Source organism: Eleginops maclovinus, chromosome 8 (assembly GCF_036324505.1).
Source record: "Eleginops maclovinus isolate JMC-PN-2008 ecotype Puerto Natales chromosome 8, JC_Emac_rtc_rv5, whole genome shotgun sequence".
Taxonomy (NCBI): Eukaryota; Metazoa; Chordata; class Actinopteri; order Perciformes; family Eleginopidae; genus Eleginops; species Eleginops maclovinus.
The window spans coordinates 9,527,350-9,547,308 of NC_086356.1; the positions used below are offsets into that span (position 1 = coordinate 9,527,350).

The 19,959-nt window shown below is 39.9% G+C and overlaps 1 protein-coding gene and 1 long non-coding RNA gene across 2 annotated transcripts in view; one reads left to right on the forward strand and one right to left on the reverse strand.

Moving 5' to 3' along the window:
- The window catches only part of LOC134867958 (uncharacterized), a 26,183-nt gene extending 20,163 nt beyond the window's left edge, over positions 1 to 6,020 (forward strand). Inside the window, exon 3 of the long non-coding RNA XR_010166220.1 lies at positions 5,843 to 6,020. This is a non-coding gene — a long non-coding RNA (uncharacterized LOC134867958). The remainder of the gene's footprint in view (positions 1 to 5,842) is intronic.
- The window catches only part of fam163ba (family with sequence similarity 163 member B, genome duplicate a), a 22,952-nt gene extending 5,635 nt beyond the window's left edge, over positions 1 to 17,317 (reverse strand). The window contains exon 1 of the mRNA XM_063888786.1: positions 16,259 to 17,317. The gene's annotated coding sequence lies outside the window, so the exon portion shown is untranslated. The remainder of the gene's footprint in view (positions 1 to 16,258) is intronic.
- Between the last annotated feature and the right edge of the window lie 2,642 nt (positions 17,318 to 19,959).

Genomic DNA, 19,959 nt, shown 5'->3' on the forward strand with positions numbered 1-19,959 from the left:
TGTATTATTACCCAGCGACTTTTGTTCATGCCCACTGATTTAAAAGTAAGAAAATACATATCCGTAAGTCTATGGTTGAATCTAAAAATAGAAACATGAAAGGCAAGTATTACATGACACAAACCTTGGGAGTGACAGAATACTAATAATAGTAGTCGCAAAAGTAAAACAAAAGTTTAAATGCTGTCTTCGTGTCAATAGCCTACAAAAAACACCACAATAATACTATAGAAACAATACTAAAGATCTTTGCACTTTATTTACTGTTTTTATTGTTATTTCATCTTTGTTCTTTCTTTTCAGAGGGGGCAGGTAAAGTGAGCTTTTCTTCTCGTTCGTTCATGACAGAAACCAAAAATTAGAACCTATACTTGACCTGAAGTGTAACTATGAGAACTTGAGTGGACGTGTAGTGTTCTACAGGTTGGAAATGGGAAAAGGCACCCAAAGAGAAGTTAAGTGAAAAGGAAAAAGAATGTCCAATGAAGTTGGTCCATGTTTAGGTTAAAGTGAACCCTAAGTTAATGACACATCATTGAGTATACAGTTGAGCTTAAAACTGGCACAAAGATTCCTGTATTTGTAGGTGATGAACCCTGACCAGAAGTGGATTAGGAAGAACCTTAGCTTGTTTTGTAGGAAAAGGGCTACGTAAGGTTTTTCACAATGAATCAGCATTCTGAGAGCGTTGCTTCCCTTAGAAGACAAATGTCTTAATGAAGAATCAATCAGCAGGAAACAGATGTGTGTGATCAGTGACCTTAACTCAGAGGTCAAGACAAAGCCAAATGGAGATGTTGATCTATGATTAGCTGATTGATTAACAAGCTCTGCAGATTGAAGTGGATCTACATTTACTGTTATCCCTCTTGCTTTTTTTGTCAATGCATTGTATAGTTTATTTACTTACTTGTATGCAAAACTTGCTTTTATATTAGATTGTTTCGTGTAATTCACTTAAGTAGGGTTTTGTGTGCTTAACAATACCCAAAGTATGATCTCAGTCCTAATTATTTTGTAGATTCAGGAGGTCTATATTACAGTTTCCATGCCTGTAGAAATGACTGGGCTGAATGATCCAGAATGTCATAAGAACATTTGCAGCAATATGATTGACTTGTAACTGAACTGACCTCATTCTCAGCTTATTAGATCAATGCTTCTCTTTAATTACCTCTTTTCAGTCTCCACAGCAGCTGGATTACAGGAAGAAGCCTTGGGCATGGAGCTTTAAATGTTCATTTTACTCTTGAAAGTAACTTGCATTAATCACAAACATTGTAATGTCATTCAGGTTGTCAAAAGTAATTGCTTTTCTCTGCCTTCCCCACACTGTAAAGAATTTGAGGCTGTCACATAACTAAAGAGATTGAGCCCTGCAGCAGCCATCAACAATAACTGAACCCTTACCTGCTCACTCAGGCAATGATTTGTTACACAACATCAGCAGCCGAAATCAAACAAAACAAATCGCTGCACTGAACTTTTTCACACAGAAGTACATTGTGAATTGATGCACGGTGCAAGATATGGATGGAGTTAAACGGCTCGATGGCAACAGGCTTTCAGCACTGTTAATATTAATGCAAAACATATTTGTCCTTGCAAGCTGAGAATTTGGACATTATAGATGCATTTTTAGAATCACTGTAGATTTCCTTTCAATGATCTTGCAAATACAACAGGAAACAGGTTCTCAAATTGCATTTCATTTCATGCATCTTATGACTTTTCTATGATCTTCTAATAGTGATAAACAGGAAAAGACATGAGATTCAGAGTGAGACTAGATCTGTAAATCATGTCGCTGGTGATGCTTTTGGCTTTATCTGTACCAGTCAAGTACAGATCAGCTTTGCTTTTCTAAATATATCTATTATTTTACTTTTTCTTAAAGCGAGCTTCTGTTGGTGTGGAGTCAGTTTCCAGGTTTAGTAACATCCTTTTATATTTGGGGAAAACCTTGCAGACACTTGACAGATGTGGGAACAGACCTTTTCCCCTTCATTACATGCACAATCTGGAAGTGTCATTGGACCACACAATCACACTGCATTGTGGATAATTGCCTGAAACCAAAAATAGGACAGCAGGCTTGTTGCTAAGCTATGACTCAATGATGCGAGCCATTATCAGCAGCAAGCACACAGCAGTATAGCCTGACGTTGTCAAGATATAGCTCAACTGTCACATGAACACACCCTGAAATGATGAAAACATAAGTATGGTGAGGTAAATGCGAAACAGTCGTGCTCTTTACTGCTATCCCAGTGACATGCGATTTACATTGACTTTGTTCCTGGCTGTATATCCTGGACTACACAAGTTTGTTTCTGTAGTGTGTACTATTGACTGACACTGACTATTGACTGACAGCTCTGACCTTCTCACCCTGAAACACCTTTAAACCATGTTGAATTCCTCTGTAGATATGTTGTCTAAATCACATTAGCTTTCATTGTGATATTTCTCTCCATGGAGGCTCTATAAAGTTAGAATAGATCAGTCTGTCTCTGCAGTATATGTGCCCTGTCTACAGACAACACAGCTACTCCCCTCAGGCAGGAATACAGCGGGACTCTAATCCAATCTCCAGGCCACACAGTCCACCAACCAAATCAATATGAAGGAACATCAGGAACAGAGCGTTACAGGCTTAGAATTAAATCGAAGAGCGACATGACCTGATGATTTTAGGACTTTTCAGCAACAGAGAACGGAAAAATGGAGTTTGAATGTCTGTCTGACATTTGGGTTAAACTGAGATATGGCGAGGGCCTCTTATCAAGTCTTCGCTAACAGTACTGCTTAAGTTAGAGCTTTCTGAAATATCAATAATCTGTCTGATAAGAATGATGAGCTTAAAGTTGTACTAACCAATGTTCAAATAATATAATATTTGTTTGAAGGATTTGTTTTTAGGATAAAAAAATCCCTCAGAGAATTGTCCCCAACTCTGCAGTTCCCCTCATCTTTATTGAGTGTTTTAGCATCTTTCTGATCATTGTTTAGTTTTTAACATCCTGCAAATTGACTGTTTTGGTTCTCTCTTTACTTATCACTGTTGTTTCTGCAGTTTTCTGCCACCTGCTCAGTAGCAAACAGCAGAGAGATATTAGTAACTAGTGAATAAAGAGGAGCTTTTACCAGCTAAGAAGCCAGATAATTCCTTCCAAATATATTTATAATATTTACCAGTCCAAATAAATTGGTAATAAATGACTATTGCTCTGTGTCCACTGAATGTATATCAAATGATAATATGTCAATACTGTATTTACAGCTTGTTATACCACTCAAGCAACCCACACATCAATTGAGCTTTAACAAAAACATAAAATATGACCATTTGGGATATAAAAATACTCATAAAATGTTAAGATTGGTAAACTAAGTACCTTGGCCCTATTGTGCATACGGCCAATGTGTTCATTACATTGAAACAACATACAGTATAATTTTTAGATACAAGATGTTAGTAAAATATGTTATCTCTGAATGTATAAACCTGTCTAAAATAGTTACACACACACACACACACACACACACACACACACACACACACACACACACACACACACACACACACACACACACACACACACACACACACACACACACAACAAAATGCAGGGATTTGGCAAGGATTTAAAAAAAACCAGCAATGATGCAGAATACTATTAAACATGTATAGGATGTGTATGTCTTACAATCACGTACTATAGAGGACTCACATGCACACACACACACACACACACACACACACACACACACACACACACACACACACACACACACACACACACACACACACACACACACACACACACACACACAAACACGTATTTGCAGCATTCGTTTTTGTGCAGGCAGTGAGTATCTCCTGGTGCACCCTTAATCAGAGTGTATAGGGATGTGTTGCAGTGAGGTGATGAACACTTTTAATTATTTAACCCTACACACACACACACACACACACACACACACACACACACACACACACACACACACACACACACACACACACACACACACACACACACACACACACACACACACACACACACACACACACACACACACATCGTGAAATAGTACTGGTGAAAGGCATACTTGTCTGCTCAGCTCTCTTTTCTGGTATTCGTCCCCACAAGTGACAAGAGGTTAGGGGCACAGAGAAGAATAGCAGTAGGCACACCCACACACAATCACTCATAAACACTCACATGCAATCATTTTAGCACTAGCTAACATGCTCAGACAGTGTGCTTTGGAAAAAATTGCCACGCTTGGATAAAACATGGCAGGGATCACAGTAGAGGTCTTGCTAGGAATAATGGCTGTTGACAGGCTTTCAGTTGAATGGGGGAGAAGTACACAGTAGGTGGTGTATTCGAGTCATACACAAGAGACAATAACATGCCCGAGAACAATGGGATGAGCCCTATTACAGCTGTAGCTGTCAAAGAGTGATTTCCGTCATGTATTTTCAGCCATATCCAAAGAACACAACGCATGGTTCTCTGACACATCGACACATAAAGTTTGAAAATGTTTAATTACTGACACATTTTCTGAGAGCTAAAGTTTCTATGCCAGGTGTGTTCATGCTCACAAAAAAGTCTAACATAACAGAGCTTGGATGTCATAATAAAAAGAAAGACACAATGAGCCTTTCTTTATGACAAAATCTGTTTGATTACAGCTCTTCGTCCTCGATGAGTCAGCGTCAACCCTTTAATAAACTTAGCAATTAGCAAGCATTGAACTAGTGTTTGGCAAAGTAGTTACAGCTGCCATCACTTTCACCTTCAGCATGAATCATCTTATCTGAAGAAAAGTAATGCAATTATTTATGCAACATTTATCACAACTACCTTCACATACACATTGATGTGTGATGCACCATCATTAAGATAATGAAGCACCACTGTGATCCACTTTGTACACTTCATTACTTTTCCTTTGGAGCACAACCTGTCCTGCTGTATAGCGGAATTACTTCAACTTTTTAGGCTTATTTACTTTCTCACTATGAGTTAGATGAGACTTGATATCACTCTAAGGTTTGTGAGTTACATGTGGAACTACAGCCAAGAGACAGTTAGCTTAGCTTAGCATAAAGGCTGGAAACAGGTGCAAATGGCTAAGCCAGCTTTCACATTTTGGCATAGCACCAGTATTTATGCTAAGCTAACAAGATGTTATAGCTCAATCTTCTTATTTATCACCTTGAAAGATAACAAATAAGTGTACTTCTAAAATGTTAAAATATCCCTCTAAGAGTCTTCAAATTTAATGGAATGTTATGATGTAAAATAAATAAATATTTGCTTCAAGTCAATTCAGGTTAACACTAGAAAATGTTCATGTTTCGTGGTATAGTTTGTTGAGAGAAAAGGGTTTTCATTGGCAAAAACATATTCTGTGGAGGTAAATCTTTAATCCTAAAGGGAACTTGCAATTAATATTATAATTCTAATTGATTTGATTAGTTTAAAAGCCCTTTTGAAGCTGCATAGAAGATGCATGACATGTCACTGTGTCAATACAAATAATACCAAACCCTGTGCATGTTCAAATGTTCCCCCATCAGGAAGATGATGAGTTCACTAAACATTAACATTATGAATCATTTAACTGAATGAAAGTGAGTTTAACCGATGATGAAATGGTGCAAAATTGATTTGACTGGATGTTTATTAATTCATTTTTTTGATCTCCATTACGTCATAACGCAAGCAGTAATATAGACCCGACTTCTTCTTTAAACCCTGTCACAATATTTCCCCGTCTGGCTGCTCTGACCCTGACTGCTGCATTACTTGATTCTCCCTCTCAGGATCCTGGCTCACCCTGTTCCAGCGTAACATTTCACCAGGCGTAGAAAAACATCTCTAGCCAACGTTTCTTTGTGTCCCTGAACTTGAACTTCATCCGTCCACTGAAAGGCACTGACAAGCTTGGCTCGCCCCAAACTCTGACCTTGAATCAGGTACCAGGGAAATCCAGAAGACTGTGGGGAGATAGAGGGAAATTTTGGGGTTGTGGGAGAATTTTAAAAAGGGACTATTTCTTATATGCAGCAATAATTGGAAACCAAGAATAGTTTTTATTCCTCTCATGATCCCACTGTATTGCCCAGAAAACCTTTCTGTTATAAGTGCCCCTCTGTGGATAATATATCATAAAAATTGCTCTCGGCTTGTAGGAATATAGCACCATGAGGGCGTTTGGAAGACCTAACGGTGACCTGGGGGTCTCTTCATTTAATTACATTGCACGCTAAATGTCTCTCATCCATCTGAATGACCTTGCTTAGTGGCTGTTCCAGTTCAGATTGCATGCTGATGTAATGTAACATTAAACGCGGTGTGCATGCACTGGAAATGACGAAGCATGCCCTTCCTTGTGCACCACATACTTTGTAATTTTTCAAGGTTTTCCTCTGGAGTCCGAATCCATTTTTAGGATTATTTGAGAATGTTTTGGCACTATAATGTTGTCAAATTGTAGAAAACTACGCCATTTCAAAAGAGTATCATCACCTGTAATGTTGCTCAAAATTGAGACTAGGTGTTGTCTCAGTTTTTGAATTAAACCTTGAAGCAAGAAATAACTCCGATGCAAAACAAATGGTGCTACCATTCCCACGTTTCAGGGAAAAAAACATGGTTCTCTAAAAGCCAGTCTCCTTTAAGTCAACCTTCCTTCTCTTTATTGCTATTAATCTCTTTTGATGAGTGAACTTTACCATGCTTAATCAAAATGGGATCTAATAAACCTGTCACCTGTATTTACTTGAGCCTGTTGTGGGAAGCAGTCAGCTTTGATAATCTGTACAAAAACGTAATGGAACATGTATCATGTCACAGTTGAGTGCTGTAATTGGCTCATTTAGATGACACTTGTTTGAGTAGCTTTTGTGCTCACATAAAGGCTCTCAACATGTCAGTGTCAAAGAAGCGTTCATAAGTTCAATCATTGTGTATGGTGTGTGTGTCATGTTGCAGCAGACACACTTCTTTTACTACAAGCATATAAATGCAAACAATCCCTTTCACTTTGAACTATATAAGAAATATTTTTAAAGAATGTCATCCATCTATCTGTTATTCTGTGAGTATATCTTTCCAAATTTGTCTTTTACCATGACTGGTTGAAGAAATGGGCTTTCACTTTTATATCATAATTGCATATAATCACTGCCACTGCGCTTCCTCCTCCTCCCCTCCACCATGCCATGCTTTACCCTCTGCTGTGAAAATAATGCCACTAGCCTGGGTGTGACAGGCTATAATCTTGGCACCAGCAGGAACTAAAGTTAGCTCATGGATATTACAGTGCTTTGAACTTCACAGCTGATGGACAACTGATTGTTGAGCAGTAGAAAGGTATCCTCAGAGTACTTCAGCTCTTATCAAGGAAACAGGTGGACTTAAAGAGTGATTAAGGTTTTTAAATGATGTGACAGTTACCTTAATATTTACTTTTGACTTGTGTGATAATAAGCTAATTGTGTAACTTAAATCAATAATCCTATTATTCAGATCATACAGACTGGTTCTAGACCATAGACTGTATATATAACAAGTGGGTTAGTCATGGTGAAATACATCAGCAGGGAGATAAGAACAAAGATTTTAGAGTTAACTAACTAAAAAGATAAAAGATTTAAGTTCTATGACAAACAACTAGTGATTTACAGAACGGAGCCTCAGGGGAGAAGAGCCAGAGGAGTGACAGCTGGGAGCAGCGGCATCATGAGGGAAAGACAAACAGCCAACAACATCGAGAACACAGCCAAATTAAATAGAAAAGAAAATGAAGGCAGAGGTACATCACCAGAAATGTATAATAGATAAAAAAGTGATAAATAAATGAGACCTTACATTGTTTTCTGGGAAAACTAAAATGTTTATGAGCTTCTGAATATATCCAGTAATGAAGAAAACAAGTAACCCTAACAAAAAGATGCAACAGGTGTTAGAACCAGATATATTTTATTCTAATTAGGTCTGTTTGCGGTATCATACTGACTGCCTCAACATGCTCAATCAGCCACTGATGACATGTGCCAGCAGTTCTGGACACACAACAAAAACCACAGGCAGTGGTCTGCTACAGAGGCTCAATAATGGCCCAGCGTGACCAGATGGATGAATGTCAGCTTGGTGCATCAAGGCCATTAGATACACACAGTAATCCAGCACAATTAAAACTTACACATGAATTAAAACAGGCCTGTGTCTGATTTACAGGTCATAGTGCAACTATGTGTTTCTCTGTGTGAATACATACAATTGTTAAGTGGGAAGGTGGCGCAGGTCCTGGTCCAGGCTCTCATCTCACGCATTGACCACTGCAACTCCTCCTGGCTGGTCTACCTGCAAGAGTCATCCGACCTCTACAGCTAACTCAAAATGCTCCAACCGACTGGTCTTCAACCTCCCCAAGTTTTCCCACACTACACCTCTCCTTTGTTCCCTTCACTGGCTGCCAGTGACTACCAGAATACGCTTCAAAAGACTTATACTGGCTTACCATGCCGGAAAGGGACCTTGGTTAAACCATACACCAACGTGCACTTCACTCTGCATCAGCCAATTGGCTTGCTACTCCCTCACTGTGAAGTGGAACCAGGTACCCTTCAACAAAGACACACGTTTTGCTATCCTGGCTCCCAAATGGTAGAACAAGCTCCCCACTGATATCAGGAGAGCGGAGAGTCTACATATCTTCCATAGCAAGACCCACCTGCTTAGCTTACGTATACCTTGGTGAATAATACATAAAAAAACATGTCAGCAATGCTGTTGTTGTCCTTAGTTTGAATCTTTATGGTTTATTGCACTTATTGTAAGTCACTTTCAATAAAAGCCTCAGCTATCATGTTATGTAATGAAAGCAATTATGAATACCTTATAAAGCAAACAATTCCAACATCTCTATCGCCTCTAAAACACACACATACTTCAAGCAACTCCCCTTTAAAAGCATGAGTAGTAGTTAGTGTTTCTGCTTAGCGCTGCATAAATATAACAGACAAGAGTAGCAATACAACTCGACAGCAACTCCAGTCTCACGGCCCCTCAGAAATAAACTGCTGTTACGACAGAATATTAGTCAGTCGAGAGATATTTATGCAAACTCCGTGAGCTCTTTCATATTGAATAATAACAATAACAATAATGAAAATCTCAGCACCTTCCGCTCACTCCTGGCACAAATAATCTCTGCATGTTTGTTTGTGTGTAGTGTACACACAGGTGTGTCTGTTCAAGTCTAACTCTCAACAGGATCATAACAGTAGCTGCTGCCTGCTGCCGGCTCACTCCCGGTTTACAAGTTCAGTGTCAGTCAAGAAAAGTTGCAGTGACAGAGGAGACAGTCTGTTGTGACACTCAAAGCTCCGTTTGGACCTCATGGTGCGAAAACCGATTTTCATGCATACACCAAGCAGATGGTTCTGTCCCGAGTCTGCTCCAATGACAAGTTAATACATTATTGAGAAACATGTGAAAGTGTAATATTAAGCACAACGCACGCACGCACACACACACACCCTTCCCTCTGGCTACAAGCTCTGTTCAGGGTAATACACTGCCCTCAAATGAATTTAATTCCTTTCCCCTTCCCTGAATTAGATAAGACACCATTAAATTACATTTGCTCCTTGACACTTGACAATGATATCATTCTAATTTTAGACTTTTTCCTCACTTTGCATTCTCTCCCCAAGCAACAGCATGGCACATGTCATTTTGTCCCTCCGAAGGGGATAGCTTAGTTGGTGTTAGTTTGATTGACATGTACAGATTGTTTGACAATGGGCCCTTAGGTAACAATATGTCAGATGCCCACCACCCTGTCTACATAAAACTAGACAGCACATTTTAAAGAGTCCTTTTGTGTCCTTATGTAGAGGCGTTGCATCTCCTTGCAGTTGTTTTTTGGTTGTCTTGCTGTGATTGTTCAGCATCTCTTTTTAGCCATTTTACATTTCTGTGTGGTAGTTTGTGTCTCATTTTGGGTTGTTATGTATATATTATTGGTGTCTTTGTGTTGTTTCAAGGTATTAAGCATCTCTTTATGTTCGGGTGCATGTGATACTTTGTTATCTAGGCCCTTTGACCCCTAGGTACCAGTGACTTGTTCTGTAATCCATCCAGGTTGACTGGTTAAATGGTGTTTTAAGACATCTCCATAAGTCTCAAATAAGAAGGCAATATACATCCAGTGAATGACATAATGTGAGAGGCTTGAAGGCATGTGAACATGCATGACTACTTGTTTGGAGTTGCATCTACCTGATTAATCTGTCCACGAAGCAAAGATGCCTATATAAGCTCTGATGTTTGTAATGACATCTGGACCGATTTGGCTTCAGAACAAAGGATTAAGTTGAGATCAAATAATTTCCATAAAAGATTTACCGCAATGTCATTGTTTTTTATGAGTATGTACCTTTGCATATTCCAGAGGACACATGTTGCCTCACAATATAAAAGTGACAGGGCAGTTTTACTTGGTGACAGCAGCTGTCTTTCTATACAGAGGTGTCAACATGCTCCAAGGCTCAGTTTTTCTTTAGAGTTCTTTAACAGGAGTATACTACATTCAAAAACTGGAGTAAACACTTCTGAATTTAGAGCCAGTCAACCCAGAAAATCTAACACCCTTGGCTCCCTGCCAGACACGTCATTCATTTCTGTCCCCTTTACCTTGCGTTTGCATTCACTGCTTCCCTTTATCTCCACTTCTTGTCTTGCCATCTCGTTTGCTTTTCCCTGTGCCCTTTCTCTGTCTGTTTAGCCTCTCCTCCCATTTGCTCTGCTGTCTCTGTCGGCCTCTCTGTTCTCCACCACTTGTTCTCTCTGTCTGTCCAGCTGATGTACACTTCCTTAGGGAGCTCGGGCAGCACTCGGTTTTGAAAATCACTTTGAGCAGCGGTGCCACTCACAAGCAAAGACAGCGCCTCTGACTCAGAGATTGATGGATCCTGCTGTGTGTCACATTATGTTTTCAAAGCGCGGCGTGTCAAGCAAGCATGGTATTCACAAAAGTCACTCACTCAACTGACAAAAGTCTCGGAACAGTCAGACGTTACTACGTGCCTTCTGCACTGATGGAATAATCACACAACTGTGGCATACGTCAAAATGCACTGTGATAAACAAAGATACCCACAAAAACGGGCACAAAAATATCATCACGATAGAACGCTATTTTGTAACCTGAAGAAACAACATTTGATTTGGGTTCAAATGTTCAACTGTACTGTACATATTCTTTGACCTGTAAGTGCAGTGTGAAATCAGTTTACAGAAACTTGCATTAGATGTGAAACCCTCCTGTCCGCTTAATTTCACAGCGTGTGCAATTTGAAAGATGCCATAATGCACATATGTATTATGCAATGCAGCAACATAACGAAAAAGTCAGAGAGAAAGAAACTACACTGAAACATTGCATGCATTACATTTCCAGTACTGTAAAGATACACATGTGTCTACTGCATACATGAGTGTCTTCAGAGGTCTTAAGGAGGCAGGAGCAACAGCAGACATGCATGGTGACACGAAAAAGGTAGGGAAGATGGTACAGATTGAAGGAGACAGCATGAGTGGGCGTGATAAGTGGAGTAAACAGAGGGAGAAAGGTAGACGGCGAGAGAACATGTAGAATTAAATGAGAGATAATGCAGAGAACAAATGATGAAGAAAAAGCACCAGAGGACACTTTGTGGCGATGACAGGAAAGACGTCCTCGCATAAATGAAAAGGTGGTCAAAGGAAATAAAAATGATGATTGCCTCGGTGTTAGTGCTAATGGTCAGTGCTGTTTAAAATGGGTCTCCAGTTACTATGACGACAGGGCTATTACAGACTGACATTTAGCCACCGTCTTTTCTGTTTTTAGAGTGGGTGGTTTACGCTTAAAAGTTCTATCGCTGTTGTACTTGAACCAACTTTTCCCCAGTGCTCACTCACTGTATGCTAATCTCTAAGCTGGTAAAAAATAAAGCACAATGCCGTCAGGGAGAAATGCAGTAATGTAAAATAAGATACGATATATTGAAAGACAGGAATTTATGAATGAGAATCTCTCGTCTCATGTGCATTTCTTTTGTGATCAACTCTTATGGCGGTGTCAGTCATGACCTTGCTGAGCTTGCTTGTTCCTAAATGTATTTTCGCTTCATCACTTTCTAAAAGGATCGTGTCGACGCGTGCAACATTTTTAGTCTCAGATTTAACATTATGCAGCTAAACTTGGCTGTTCCCATAATGAGTGAGTAGGCTTTGGATCATAAAGTTCGTAATGAGAAGGCCCCTAGGCTTCTTTGAAATGTACCCAATATCATAGGTTAAACTCATAAAGACAATATGCAAATTGAGCAGCGTGCCATCTGACTTTATATATAGAAAGTCAGATTAAAAGGAAAATTCTACTTTTCATCATGTCTGTATGTAGTATTTTGGAACCTTAGTCATAATTCCTAACAGTTATTTAGACATTTTATTCACTTTTATCTAATACTGAGATCTGGGTACACCCTAACTCATCTGCTTCAACATATTGTCTTACATTTTTAGAAGTCAAATCTTATAATGACTGCTCGGTTACAACTTTACAACATTACTCTTTGCAGACCTCCTGCCAGGATCAACTTTTCTGATACCTATCTACCATGTTTCAAAGCATACCGTTTTTCTTTAAGGGTTGTTTACAACCTGTCTGATGTACTGACTGCTCATTTTGCTTGGCTTTATTGTGAAGCGATGTCTTTGTGTTTCCTAATCTCAGCAGGACATTTGCTGTGTAAGCTGTTCATGGAAAAAAAGCCCCACTATTTGTCATATTCACTCACACAATTATTGATACTATTCATGACAAATGTGCATGGAAATCACAGACATACGTGTTAATGAAGCTGCCATGTACAGTATAAGGGACATAAAGGGAAGAACAATCTTTTTTTAAATTCTGCTGCTGTTTCTCCTCACACTCTTCCTGTTCTTCTTCCCCGCCCACCCCACCTCCCTTCTACTCTTTGCAATGAGCCTCAGTTTTACAATCACTCTTGGGGATGAGGGTAGCTGACCAAAGCGCGTGCGCGTTCCAGGAATCCGCGCCGGTGATGGAACTCATCTGTGCGTGAGCGTGATGTGTGAGCATGTCATGGTGTAGCTGCGAGGGGGAGAGCAGAGCGTGGGGCTGAGGGGGAGGGGAGGAGAGGAGAGATGGGTGGAGGAAGGGAGGAAGGGAGGAACGGGTGGTGACTGTTTAACATGATCATTGAGCAGCCATGTTCCCTTCCCCCAGTCTCAATCCATCCACTCCACTTCACCCTTTTCCCCTTTATCTCGACCACAGCAGATATATCATGACTCCCCTCCCAGTTGAGCATTTTAAAGGTAATTAAGCTGATATGTAAGTACACTTTAAATGCCCAGGAAATAAAGGCAGTGGACATGCTGCCACTGTAATTGCATTCACTCTTAGGTGGTTCTGCCAGTTGTTAAACCCACCCTCCTCCCAGTCTCCTACTTCCCCTGCTGCCTATTTTACAAGCCCTCTTCTTCGTCTTCTTTCATCACCCATCTGTCTTTGAAATTTGGTTTCTTCCATCCTACTCATCTGCTTGTCCTTCAACTCCCTCTCTCTCTCTATCGCTCTCTCCTCCTCGTCTCTCTCCTTCTGTAATGGCTGAGAGGCTGATAGACCAGCGGCAGCAACCAGACCAGAAACACACAGTCACTTATGGCCACGCTCAGAGGGGGGACTTCAGAGCGTGTGTTTGTGTGTGTGAGTGTGAGTGTGTGCATGCAGGAGTATGACTGATCTCCCAGGGGGGCAAGGTTGCTACGAGGGTCACTGAGGAAGTCGCCATGGGAACATAAGCCCTGCCTTTCATTGTTATAGGTCCTTAAAGAGCACAGTATGTGTTAGTGTCTCAATTTATTTATCTTTTGCTGTACATAACATGAGTTTAGTCCCGGTTGTCATTCCTATGCTAGCAATCAGTTATTCCACCAATAAATATATTATATTTAAAAAATATACAAAATATTATATCATTTAATATGATGTACAGAACAAACACATACTGTAATCTCACTTGTACATGGATCTAAATCACTTCCCCGTCCCACTGAAATCCGAATTGAAAGAGGAGCTTACGAGATAGTATTCAAAAATTCAATTAACTAAACAGATATATAGAATATAAATGAATACAATATAAAATCAAGAGAGGCTATCTAAACAATCCTGGCTTATTCACACAAATAACGCGGATAAACATTTTAAAATCAAATCTGCCAAATCTTGTGATGTGATGGCGTGGAATTCAGCTTATCTCTAGCTATGGGGTGAGGGGAACCAGACCTCCAAGTTACCATTATGCAGTGCTTCAAACAATGTCTATAAACCTTTGTTTTTAGTTTTTAAAGTTTAATAGATGGTTGTAAGATTCCGTTACAAGCAAAATTGCCTTTAAAACCCCTGCATGTGTACAGTGCACTTTTTCTATACCTGGTTTTGACCAAAGTTTTACCATTAGTTCAGGCATTTGCAATACAGTATGATGTTGAGTGCTTAAAACCAGTCACTGTGATGCTAAGACAAAGGCAACATTGACGTGACTTGGAAAAATATCAGCTCCAACATCATAAAGTAATTCATTGTAGCTCAGTGAGTCACACAGCAGAGGAGTCACAGGTATCAATCTGAGTAAGTGTGCAACCTTCAACTCTCATTGCCCCTGGGAAATTAAAGGAAAAACCACAATCACCATTTTAGTTATGTGTGGGAACACCACCTCAGAGCCTCTTTGTTACTGTACTGTTGAGGAATAGCGCCAAAAGATGTTTCCTCCGTTTGGTGTTTTGATGCTGGAGAGCACTGAGATATGGTGATTGGGACAGCAAAAGTCTGTTGGTTTCTACCCTAATCATAAGATAAGTGACCCTTTGTGCCCTGCGTGGAAGCATGTGTATTGTTTACTGGAGTTAATTATATACGTTTATTCTTGAAATGTACTGAACTCTTCTTAAACGTTTCAAGGACTGAGAAGGAGGTTAGTATTTAAGGAGATTAGCCAAGGTAAACAGAAATGTGAGAATCAATAACTCCAAATCACATCTGCCAATACACAATCAGAGAAGAAAATAATTAACATTATTCCTCCTACTCTGGTAGTTTAAGAGCAGAATATTGTTTATGTTAAAAAAGAATCCTAATTGCCTTAAGACAAGCATATGGGGCCCAATTTTCTTGTCCTCTTGTGTTGCCCCAAATATTTTCAGATAAAAAAAGATAATATCCAAACACTGTATAAGCTTCAATTTCATCTTCCCAGCTACACATTTAAGCTGGTTAGCTATGACTTCATCCACCACAGTGTTTTCCAAAACACAGCGTAGGCGGTTGGTTGCATTTGCATCCATTTGCCTGAAATATTTTCAGCATTTCAACTGAATTCAGTGGACTCTTTTTGTGTTGCACTGCTTTAATGGTGCTTGAGATGCATTTACACCCTACCTAAAAATATCTGAAGCGAACCGTTTGGATGTGACCATGGCTAACACTTGGTGACAGTAGCTGTGGCTCACGAGCCATGCTGTTTTGTCAGCATGTGGTGAGCCGGGCCAGCCAGCAAGTCTGTCATATAAAAAAAAATCACTGAACCTTTCCCTTTGCCTCACCCTCTCTCATCCATCCCTCTGTTTATCTAGATCTGTAATATATATCCACAGCTGTATCATGGTTCAGCTTAAGCTGCTAAAACACACTCTGCTATTTGTTGTACTTAGGATATATGAACCATACTGAATTATAGATGTTTTGGGTTGAATAAGAAAAGCTACCCATCCTGCTATAAAACAAGTGTGGATCTGTCCATGGTGCTGAAATTAGAAAGTAATGTAGCACTGGGCTTCTCCTTTCCATCTATCCATTTATCCATCTATCTATCTATCCATTTATCCATCTATCTATCTATCTATCTATCTATCTATCTATCTATCTATCTATCTATCTATCTATCTATCTATCTATCTATCTATCTATCTAATCCATCTAATGTATTTATCTATCTCATCTCTTTTCTAAACCAACTACTAAATGGCAAGCATGACTCAACAAGAAGATGTATCTGGTTTGCAACAAAACCAATGTTAAATCCAACATCAGAAAGAGTGTATGGAGAATAAAACAAAATCGTATTTACTTATAGGGTGAGGACTCTTACCTGCAGAGATAAGAGGAATTCACCGGGTCACATCTAGGGTAGTGGTGGCTCCCTGGAGCTCAGGTCGCGACCTCTGCTGGTTGTAGATTGTGTCGACCTCAGTCACTGAACAGTGAGACCAACAGCAAAAAAAAGCCCAAATGTCAGCAAAGTAATCAGCAAAATGCTGAAGTGCCAGTAAGTCAATCGACTTTAGTCCAAAAAAACCCGGTTGGCCTGATCCTGTGTAGTTGTTAGTTTTTTTAAAAAGATAACAGAGTATATGTGTCCGTATTCTTTGCTTCCGGACTACTTTTCCACACCAGTCCTTTCATTCGCATGCAAAACGTTTTCTGTCCAATTCCAAACTCGCAATAAGACAACTGAAAAGCACTCCAGATATGAGAAAAAAAGGCTCCAATAATAATTACAATGCCTCCGGAAAGACGCGTCAGCCACACACCACTGCTTGTCTGGAGTTGTTTGAACAGTAGAGACCGCTTCACCAACGCTGCTCTCAAATAAAGCACTCCTACGCAAACATCATCATCAGCCTCAGCAGCATGTGTGTTGGAGGAGGAGACGGGTTGATAAAAAATCTCGACATCTCCATTTCAACCACCGGTTTCCCACCGTCCGAGGAGGTCGAGGTCAGATATTTGCTGAAGCGCTTCCACACAAATCGACGCGGAGCTTTTTTTCCTTACTAATCTATTTATCTATCTGCTCCCCTTCTCCTGTGTGTTTGTCTCTTTGCGCCCCATGTTTGGCGAAAAACTAGCCAGCTACTCGCCTCTTGGGCTACTAAGAGTCCCAGAGATTACAGGCTGCTGTATATTTACATGCACGGTTCCTGGACTTCCGTATGATATCTGCACAGCGAGGTCCGGCGCTGCGCGGAGACGAATCAAATGAATTCAGAGGTGGCTCTTCAGTGCCTGCAGACCCAGTGAGTGAATGCAGCCTGGAGTGTGCAGCCTGAGAGATGGCGCTTTAGTCACAGATTTGCGGTGGGTGCTATAGAGAGAAGAGACAAGAGAGAGGGAGGAGGGGGGGATGAAGTCCCTTTTGACTTCCAAGCAGAAGTCTGTCAGCTGTGTGCCTTGTTGTGGGACTTCAAGGGATGCAAGGGTGCTGAATTTGTAGTAGTATGCATTTGAATTAGGCTACACAATTAGGCTTCAAATGTAGTCTTACATACACAGATTACTTAAAAATTCAACATGACAAGTCTGGAGAAATAACAGAAAAGTGCATGTCCTTAGACAAAGTCTTCAAATGTGCAACAAGCAGACAGCGTACTGTAGTCTAAATCAGAGTCCTTCCACTACACTTGAATCCAGAATTCTGAGAAGATCCATCAAGCTTCCCACTTATAGTTGCAGCAGTTAATCACACAAGCCATATGAGACAACCAACACTATAAAGATAATTAAAGTAGTACACCTGTCCTCTGCCCAAGGTTCAACCAAGGTGGAAAAACAAATTGTCCCTCTGTCTGGAACAAAAAGTCAATTAAAATCCATTAGGACGACAGAAACATCATTCGCTTTGAAAGATAATTTGTGTCCCTCTGTCTTTTGTCCTTGATCTGATTCAGGACATGTCAGGAAGTCATCAGTAGATGTGATTGTTTTCTACTTTTCATGTGATCCATGTGCCTTTCTGTACCGCAGTATTCCCTTCTTGTCAACTTCTAAACTCAAACTGTTGGACCACTTCTTTTCCTTTCGTTATTCATCTGTCTTTGTTCTCTTTTACTCTTCACTCATCGTCTCCTCTAATTACTCATCCACCCCTACCACGTCTAGCCTCTCACATTCAGATCAGACGAGGGGCAGTTTGAGGCAACGTTAAGAGTAGCAGTGTGAGTTTTTATTGCATTCATTATTCAAACGGGCAGAAGTGGAGATTAGTGCACTTTGAGACTGTACCGCATTGAAATATTTATACTGGGAGAGATTGAGATGGTTGCATTTGTCATGTTGAGGGGAATTCAGCTTTTATCCATTCCACTCTCTCTCCTTTTGTGTGAGTATGTGTGTTTGTGTGTGTGCGTGTTTGCATTTGTGCATGCATGCATGCATGCAAGGTGAAGTGTATCAGAGTGGCTAAAAGGCATCTCGACCTACAAGTGTTAATTTCAGAATTTAAAAACACTTTCTTTACAAAATCAATGAAGCAGGGTGTATAGTACATAATTACATTAACCACAGCAATTAAGTTCAATCTATTATTCAAAGCTTGTTTACAAAACAGGCTAAGTGGGCAACCGCCTTGGGGCACCAGACCCTTATGGGCTGCAGATGTCCCAGGTTAACTACGTCAATGTCAATTGGTTTTGGTGGTTTGCAAATTTGGAAGGAATTGGCAACAGTCAAAGGGAAAAGCAATATGGATCTTTAGACTGATGATAATATTTATTGTGATATAAAAAGTCACATTTATATCAATGCTCAGTTCTATACACTCAGGTTTTATCCTTTCTTGGTCTGTAGCTTATGGTGATTTACATTAGCTTATGTTATCACATGTTACATATATGTTTCTGTGTTATATGATGACTTTATGACTCTACTATACTATACTATAGTATTTGGATTTTGAATTCTACGTTGGCTTTACCTTTGACAGATTTTGTGGCGAGTGTCCTCAATGTGTTGAGTTTAAGATCCTTCACTATAACAGCCATAGTTTCTGTAGTTTATTTATATACAGAATTAAGTTAAAAAGGGTTACTTCTTTTTTGTCCCATTTCTGTATAAATAAATGGACTATTTACAGCAAACCTGATAAAAAAAAGTGCAACACTATAAATGAATACAAAATATTCAAGGTCTTTAAAATCAATGTAAATCAACTTAATAATCTCACTGATACCATGTCAGTTAAAAACCTGTTGCAGGACTATTCGATAGTATAACTTTGTTTAATACATTTAATATAATTCGGTCAGATAATAAATGCAATACAAACCATGCATGCCAAAAAAAATGATGTTCATAATTGATGAATTACAGTATTTGTCAGTGAGATTCCTAATTGTTTTTGCCATGTTTCTGCCCATGCATGAGCATCTCCTAAACTGACAGCAAAGCATCATGGGAAAGTTGTAAGGGCAATATTGTTCTAGGCAGGGAAATGTCAGATAGACCCCCAGGCATGCACAGAAGCACACACAAACAGACAGACAGACAGACAGACAGACAGACAGACAGACACACACACACACACACACACACACACACACACACACACACACACACACACACACACACACACACACACACACACACACACACACACACACACACACACACACACACACACACACACAATGACATGATTATCCAAAGGGACCATCATTCTCTCCCTAAATCTGTTCTTCCTCACCCATCCCCCAGTCCATCCCTCTCTTTTTCTGTTGTTCCATCCGGTTCACAGCCGACTTTACAGTGGTTTGGTTTGCTGACACCTCAGTAATGGCAGCAGAAAGATAAGTGTGCATGTAAGAGAAATGAGTGACAACACCAGGCTGAAAAGCAGCACTTCACTGCCCTCTGTGGCTGTGAGCCTGTTTCACTTGGGTGTGGTCAGATCGGGGCTTTGTTACACCTGTACATTACTGCAGAAGGGGATAAGAAGCACTAGAAGTAGCTAAGCTAAAGCAACATTTTCAGAAGTTAATCTTTATAGCAACAAAATGAGTAGACACCTTTGTT